This window comes from Polypterus senegalus, chromosome 1 (assembly GCF_016835505.1).
Source record: "Polypterus senegalus isolate Bchr_013 chromosome 1, ASM1683550v1, whole genome shotgun sequence".
Taxonomy (NCBI): domain Eukaryota; kingdom Metazoa; phylum Chordata; class Cladistia; order Polypteriformes; family Polypteridae; genus Polypterus; species Polypterus senegalus.
The window spans coordinates 169427971-169435175 of record NC_053154.1 but is presented as its reverse complement, the minus strand read 5'-3'; positions in this window follow the sequence as shown (position 1 = coordinate 169435175).

Genomic DNA, 7205 nt, shown 5'->3' with positions numbered 1-7205 from the left:
TTAGACCTCAGTGCAGCATTTGACACTGTCAGACTTGACATTCTACTGTCCACAATGGAGAAAATGTTAGGTATCTCTGGCACTGCTCTCCAGTGGTTCAAGTCCTATCTGACTGATAGGTAAGAGTTTGTTAGTCTTGGCAACAGCAGATCCAGCTCAGCGCCAGTCACACAAGGAGTTCCTCAGGGCTCTGTCCTCGGCCCTCTTCTCTTCTCTATTTATATGCTTCCCCTTGGCCATATTATTCGTAGCTATGGACTGGGATATCATTTTTATGCAGATGATACTCAACTCTACTTCAATGTTAAAAGTGGAACTTCATCAGAGCTTTCTAAGCTCACAACCTGCCTTAGTAAAATTAAAACCTGGATGGAGCAGAACTCTTTAAAATTAAATTGCAACAAAACGCAACTCCTGCAAATTGGGACTAAAGCGCTACTTAAGAAAATGAGTTCCTTCCCAGTCAATCTTGGCGGTGATCTCATCAGACCTGCCTCTACTGCAAAGAATCTTGGTGTCATTTTTGATTCCTCCCTTTCTTATTCTGCCCACATAAACCACATTAAGAAACTTTCTTACTTTCAGCTCCGTAACATACCCCGTTTTTGCTCATTTCTCTCCTTTTCTAATGCTGAGAAACATGTCCATGTTTTTATCACATCCCGCATAGATTATTGTAACTCACTACTGACAGGTGCCCCTTCTAATCTTATATCACAGCTCCAGCTTATTCAAAACTCTGATGCAAGAGTCCTTACTCGAACCAGCAGCAGTGAGCACATCACACCCATCCTGCTTTGCCTTCACTGGCTCCCTGTGTCTTACAAGATTAAATAATATTCTATTAATAACCTGCAAAGCTTTAACTGGATTTGCACCAAACTACATCAGTGACCTTCTAATGCTCCTATTTGCCTACTAAGGTCCTCTGATTCTGGTAATCTTGTTGTGCCTCACACTAACCTGCACTCTTCAGCTCCATAGCACCATTCATTCTTTTTAAAAACAACTTAAAACTCATCTACTGTATTTAGGAAGGCTTTTAACTTAACTTAACATTCTGCCCTTTCTTTCAGTTTACCTCTCTGTCCAGGTGCTCAGGATAATTTGTGTGTCTGTTATATCACACATTAGGTTATTTGTTAGGCTTTTCTTTTAGTATTGAATGTAGTATTTTACTCTGGTTTATTGTCCTTTATTCTATTTAATGCTTTGTTATCTGTTTTATTGCTCTATTCAGGAAAACATTTGTATCCAATGTTACATATACCCTCTGTGAAGCGCCTTGAGCATGGGAAAGGCACTATATAAATAAAATGTATTATTATTGTTATTGTTATTAAAAGAAAAGTTGTGTTTTGTTTAAGTTTGGTTATACAGTTGTATTAGACAAGTTGAGCACGTTTGTTTCATAACGGTAAACACGATCAGAAAACTGTATGCCATCTCCAATTTAAAAACATGTCTAACAGTCCATACTAACAGTAAGACTGCTTCCTATCTATCCTCTCTTTTACAGATATAGCTAAGAAAGTTCTATCTCATGTTAACTTACAGAGGGTAAAAGGCTAAACCATATTCCAGGTAGTTATAAGAAGCTGGCATTCTATAGAAATTAGGCAAACACTATATGAATTAAAAATAAAACTTAACTTTCTAAGATTGGCTCATACAGATGGTGATGTGCTCAACAGACAGCAAAACCCCTGGCTGAGAACTAGCTGTGTTTGGCGTGATTTTTTGTTTTTTTTACTTTGCAGTATTGTACATATATTTTTGTTGTAACAAACTGCAGTAATTCAGTATAGAAAACAATGTGTAAGCCTGTGCAAAATGGCCTCAAAATAAATGAGGTTATATTGGTGGTGATTTTGAAGCATGTAGTCAGTGAATGCATTTTGTGTAAAAACAATGGGAACTGATACACAGTTTTAGTCCACATATGCACTTTCCCAATACAGGAACATTTTTTCAGGAGCCGGAAACTCAGGAATTTTTTGTAACATTTTCACTGCAGTAACTCGGGCCATTTGTAGTTCTTGGTAAATAATTCCTGATACTTTTTTTATCTCCTATTCCAGGGTAGGTACTTTTCATTCATGCAGGAACTATTATGGGTGGGGCTCTGATGATGGATTGTGCTGATAGGTTGATCACAAGCTGGCGCCATCTTAAAAATATGTTAGTAATTTGGACTTGGATTGCCACACTTTGCACCGCGGCGGCGTCACTCTTCATAGCCACTTCCCTGGTGTACCGCTACATGCAGTGCTTCGAAGCAATAACCTACTCCATGAAGTCGCGATCACCTTTGAAGCAATAAGATGAGGGGGTCCTCCGCGAACTCTTGAACGTGCCTCACATTGTACTGCATCACTTTTCTTTGCATGACACATGTTTTGTGTTAATGTTACAGTTCCTGTTGTGTGCTGGGAACACAACACACAAAACTGGCCAGGGACCACAAGTGACCGAGGACGTGCATCATAAAGGAACTAATTGGTTATTGAAAAGAATGTTTCAGCTGTGGGTTGGCGCCTGTAGACTACTGGAAACTGTGTGAAAAGTTTTGAAAACTGGGCTTAAGTATTAAAAAAAAACTTGTTAGAAACAATTTGTAATTAACATCATATAGAACAGCGGTTCTTAAACCTTCGTATTTCGCAATCCCCCCCTTTTCTACAGGAATAATTCTGCGCCCCCTGCATAATATAAAATAGATGAGAATAACACATGATACAACTAACAGAGGTATGATACTCGTGTGGTACTGCAGTATCCTATTATTTTTACTTCTGTGAGATTTGCATGTGTTCGGTTAACTTCGATGAAATATTTGCAATTTTTTTTTTAAGTGCACTGTTAAAATGCCTTGTGTGTTTTTTGGTAGTAATTCTAATCCCAAAAACAAAGAATAAATTATTTATTCTTATTTAATTATTTTTGTATGTAAAGAAACGATTAAATATGTTTTAACCTTTAAAAAAAACGAGGACACCGATGAAGTCAATCTGCGCGAGATGAATGTATTTTCGTTCGACAAATATTATACCGCAGTTAGTTGTGTCATGAAAATAACCTAATACGCAGTAAATTATTTAACTCAATTCGGCAATATTGGCTACGCTGCCAATGTGGTGCAGTCGCGCCGCATTATTACCTGATCTACTGATACCCGAATGTTCGCGACAGATACCGATGCGTCTCGAACTTTCTGGATTGAAAATACGCGACTATAAATGCAGCAGCAGCGGCGCCGCTCATCATAGAAACAAACTTCAAATAGAAAAGGAGCTCAGAGTGTCTATCTCAAATATCAAACCAAACCTGTGTAGGTCTACTTTAAAGCAGGCACATATTAGTCATTAGATCTACGCGTTAGAAATGTTTTATTTTAATTATAGTTATAATGCATTCGTTGTGATTATATGCTTGCAAATTTAAATTTGAAATAAAAATGTAAAAAATTAATTTTGATGTCTTGTTCATTTATTCGACGCCCCCCTTGTACAGCTTCAGGCAAGCCCTACAGTTTGAGAACCACTGATATAAAATGTTCTTTCTAGCAATGCTATGGGGTAAATACCTCCCGGAAGGCCAAATCCAGTCCCTGACACACTGATGACTTGACAAACCTCTGAAATTGCATCAAAGACATACAGTGGTGTGAAAAACTATTTGCCCCCTTCCTGATTTCTTATTCTTTTGCATGTTTGTCACACAAAATGTTTCTGATCATCAAACACATTTAACCATTAGTCAAATATAGGACAAGTAAACACAAAATGCAGTTTTTAAATGATGGTTTTTATTATTTAGGGAGAAAAAATCCAAACCTACATGGCCCAGTGTGAAAAAGTAATTGCCCCCTGAACCTAATAACTGGTTGGGCCACCCTTAGCAGCAATAACTGCAATCAAGCGTTTGCGATAACTTGCAATGAGTCTTTTACAGCGCTCTGGAGGAATTTTGGCCCACTCATCTTTGCAGAATTGTTGTAATTCAGCTTTATTTGAGGGTTTTCTAGCATGGACCGCCTTTTTTAGGTCATGCCATAGCATCTCAATTGGATTCAGGTCAGGACTTTGACTAGGCCACTCCAAAGTCTTCATTTTGTTTTTCTTCAGCCATTCAGAGGTGGATTTGCTGGTGTGTTTTGGGTCACTGTCCTGTTGCAGCACCCAAGATCGCTTCAGCTTGAGTTGACGAACAGATGGCCGGACATTCTCCTTCAGGATTTTTTGGTAGACAGTAGAATTCATGGTTCCATCTATCACAGCAAGCCTTCCAGGTCCTGAAGCAGCAAAACAACCCCAGACCATCACACTACCACCACCATATTTTACTGTTGGTATGATGTTCTTTTTCTGAAATGCTGCGTTCCTTTTATGCCAGATGTAACAGGACATTTGCCTTCCAAAAAGTTCAACTTTTGTCTCATCAGTCCACAAGGTATTTTCCCAAAAGTCTTGGCAATCATTGAGATGTTTCTTAGCAAAATTGAGACGAACCCTAATGTTCTTTTTGCTTAACAGTGGTTTGCGTCTTGGAAATCTGCCATGCAGGCCGTTTTTGCCCAGTCTCTTTCTTATGGTGGAGTCATGAACACTGACCTTAATTGAGGCAAGTGAGGCCTGCAGTTCTTTAGAAGTTGTCCTGGGGTCTTTTGTGACCTCTCGGATGAGTCGTCTTTGCGCTCTTGGGGTAATTTTGGTCGGCCGGCCACTCCTGGGAAGGTTCACCACTGTTCCATGTTTTTACCATTTGTGGATAATGGCTTTCACTGTGGTTCGCTAGAGTCCCAAAGCTTTAGAAATGGCTTTATAACCTTTACCAGACTGATAGATCTCAATTACTTCTGTTCTCATTTGTTCCTGAATTTCTTTGGATCTTGGTATGATGTCTAGCTTTTGAGGTGCTTTTGGTCTACTTCTCTGTGTCAGGCAGCTCCTATTTAAGTGATTTCTTGATTGAAACAGGTGTGGCAGTAATCAGGCCTGGGGGTGGCTATGGAAATTGAACTCAGGTGTGATACACCACAGTTAGGTTATTTTTAACAAGGGGCAATTACTTTTCACACAGGGACATGTAGGTTTGGATTTTTTTTCTCCCTAATTAATAAAAACCATCATTTAAAAACTGCATTTTGTGTTTACTTGTGTTATATTTGACTAATGGTTAAATGTGTTTGACGATCAGAAACATTTTGTGTGACAAACATGCAAAAGAATAAGAAATCAGGAAGGGGGCAAACAGTTTTTCACACCACTATATGATCATCGGAGAACTTGTCTTTCAGTTCTATGAAAACACAAGTGCATTTCTACTGAGTGCATGTACTGCAGTGCACTGTTAGCAGAGGGAAAAAAACACACTGTTTTATACAACTCATTCAAACTGAGTTATTGTCTACTCTCTATATATTAAAATCCAAAGCCTAAAAGTGCAACGATTTTATGTGACTTTTTATGTTACGTTTTTTGTCATGCTTTAAATCGGGCTTATTTTAAAACCTATGTATATATGTTTGGTATCATTCATTTCAGAGTTTATTGAACTTTAATGTGATGTTGTTAGATTTTCAGATTTCTATTCCATTGTTAAATTATAAACTAAAAAATAAGAACTCACGTCCCGCAAGACAAGACTTTATGCCAAGAGATTTAACAACGCCCAGGCCCAGAAATAAAAGACAAAGAGTAGGACAGCTGTTGTACAGGCTTTTAAATTTTCGAAGCGCTGTGCAAGATGCAGATCACATGGCACGGCAGCAGCAGCAAGTCAGCAGCTGATTGAGCAAAGAGGAGGTGAAAAAAACCTGTATTTGTTTCCCATTGTATCACCGTTTAAGAGGGGGTTTCAGAGGAGCAACCACGTCTCTTTGGGGTGTGTTCACCCCCCTCTTCACAACGTGAGCGGCAGAGACGCGAAGTGGCTGGCGCGTATTGCAGGCCTGCTTCCGAGCGCAGAGAGCAGGGAGAACCCCCTAGTACAGGTGTGATGACTTACTGATTCTCTTTCAGGAATGTTCAAATGATTGATGCTACATCCTTGGGCTATCCACATGCCTAGACAGGCCATGATTTAGGACAGCATTTCTCAACCTTTAAGTATTTGCAAACCAAGTTTTCATAACAGTTTTAATTGCACCCCCCTAACGTTTTTTTGAAAGGAGCCCACTAATACCAATTTGTTCTTTTTTTAATTAATGATATATCATAGATACCTATTTTATTATACCTACTTAACTTTTATCGACATTTATCTAACGCTATATTTATTTTTCTAGTATCAGAATGTAGTTTAAGTTAATTTGTTTTGGTTTCAATAGATGTATTTTTCATATTTTCAATTCTTGTTTTCTTTTTTTCACATCTTAGCGCCCCTCTAGACCAGGGGTCCTCAATCCCAGTCCTGGAGAGCCACAGTGGCTGCAGGTTTTTGTTCTGACCTGGTTGCTTAATTAGAAAGCAATTCTTGCCAATAAAGCACTAACAAGCTATGAAATCAAATTAACTCTGCTATGTCAGGTCATTCTCATATCCTAGATTTTCTTTCCCTTTCTATCATGCAAATGATTTGAAGGCTAAAATGGACGAGTAATTCTCAGTCCTTCACTTTTTTCTCTTCATTTTTCTTCCAAGTATTTAATTAAACCCAATAGTGCAGATAAATACACACAGGTGTAAATGTAAATAAGCTAAATGGAGAAATGCTGCTCTCTCTTGTCATTTGCATGTTATTGATAATAAGGAGCAATTAAAATAGCTGTTTAAGACAAAATTAAGCAATAAGGGCTCAAAATCACTAAAGTGAAGCAGAAGTGTTACTTTAGCAATGAGTGCTTTTTATTAAGCAACTGGGTTGGAGCAAAAACCTGCAGTCACTGCGGCTCTCCAGGACCGTGATTGAGGACCCCTGCTCTAGGGGGGTCCGCCCCACAGTTTGAGAACCAGTGATTTAGGACATGGTCAACAATTGATACTCTTAATGTATATCATTAGACACACACCAGTGTTCTTTGCATCTCATCTTCATCTCTCATCAGTTCGTTCTCTTTGTCCTTGTTGGGTTTGTGAACATTCTATTCTTTGGTTTCTATGATCAAATAAAGCTATAACTCCAGAAACCATTTTTATGTGTGTGTATGTACTGATTTGCTTATTAACAGCTTTGTAACAATTGCTTAATTCATTGCAAAATAG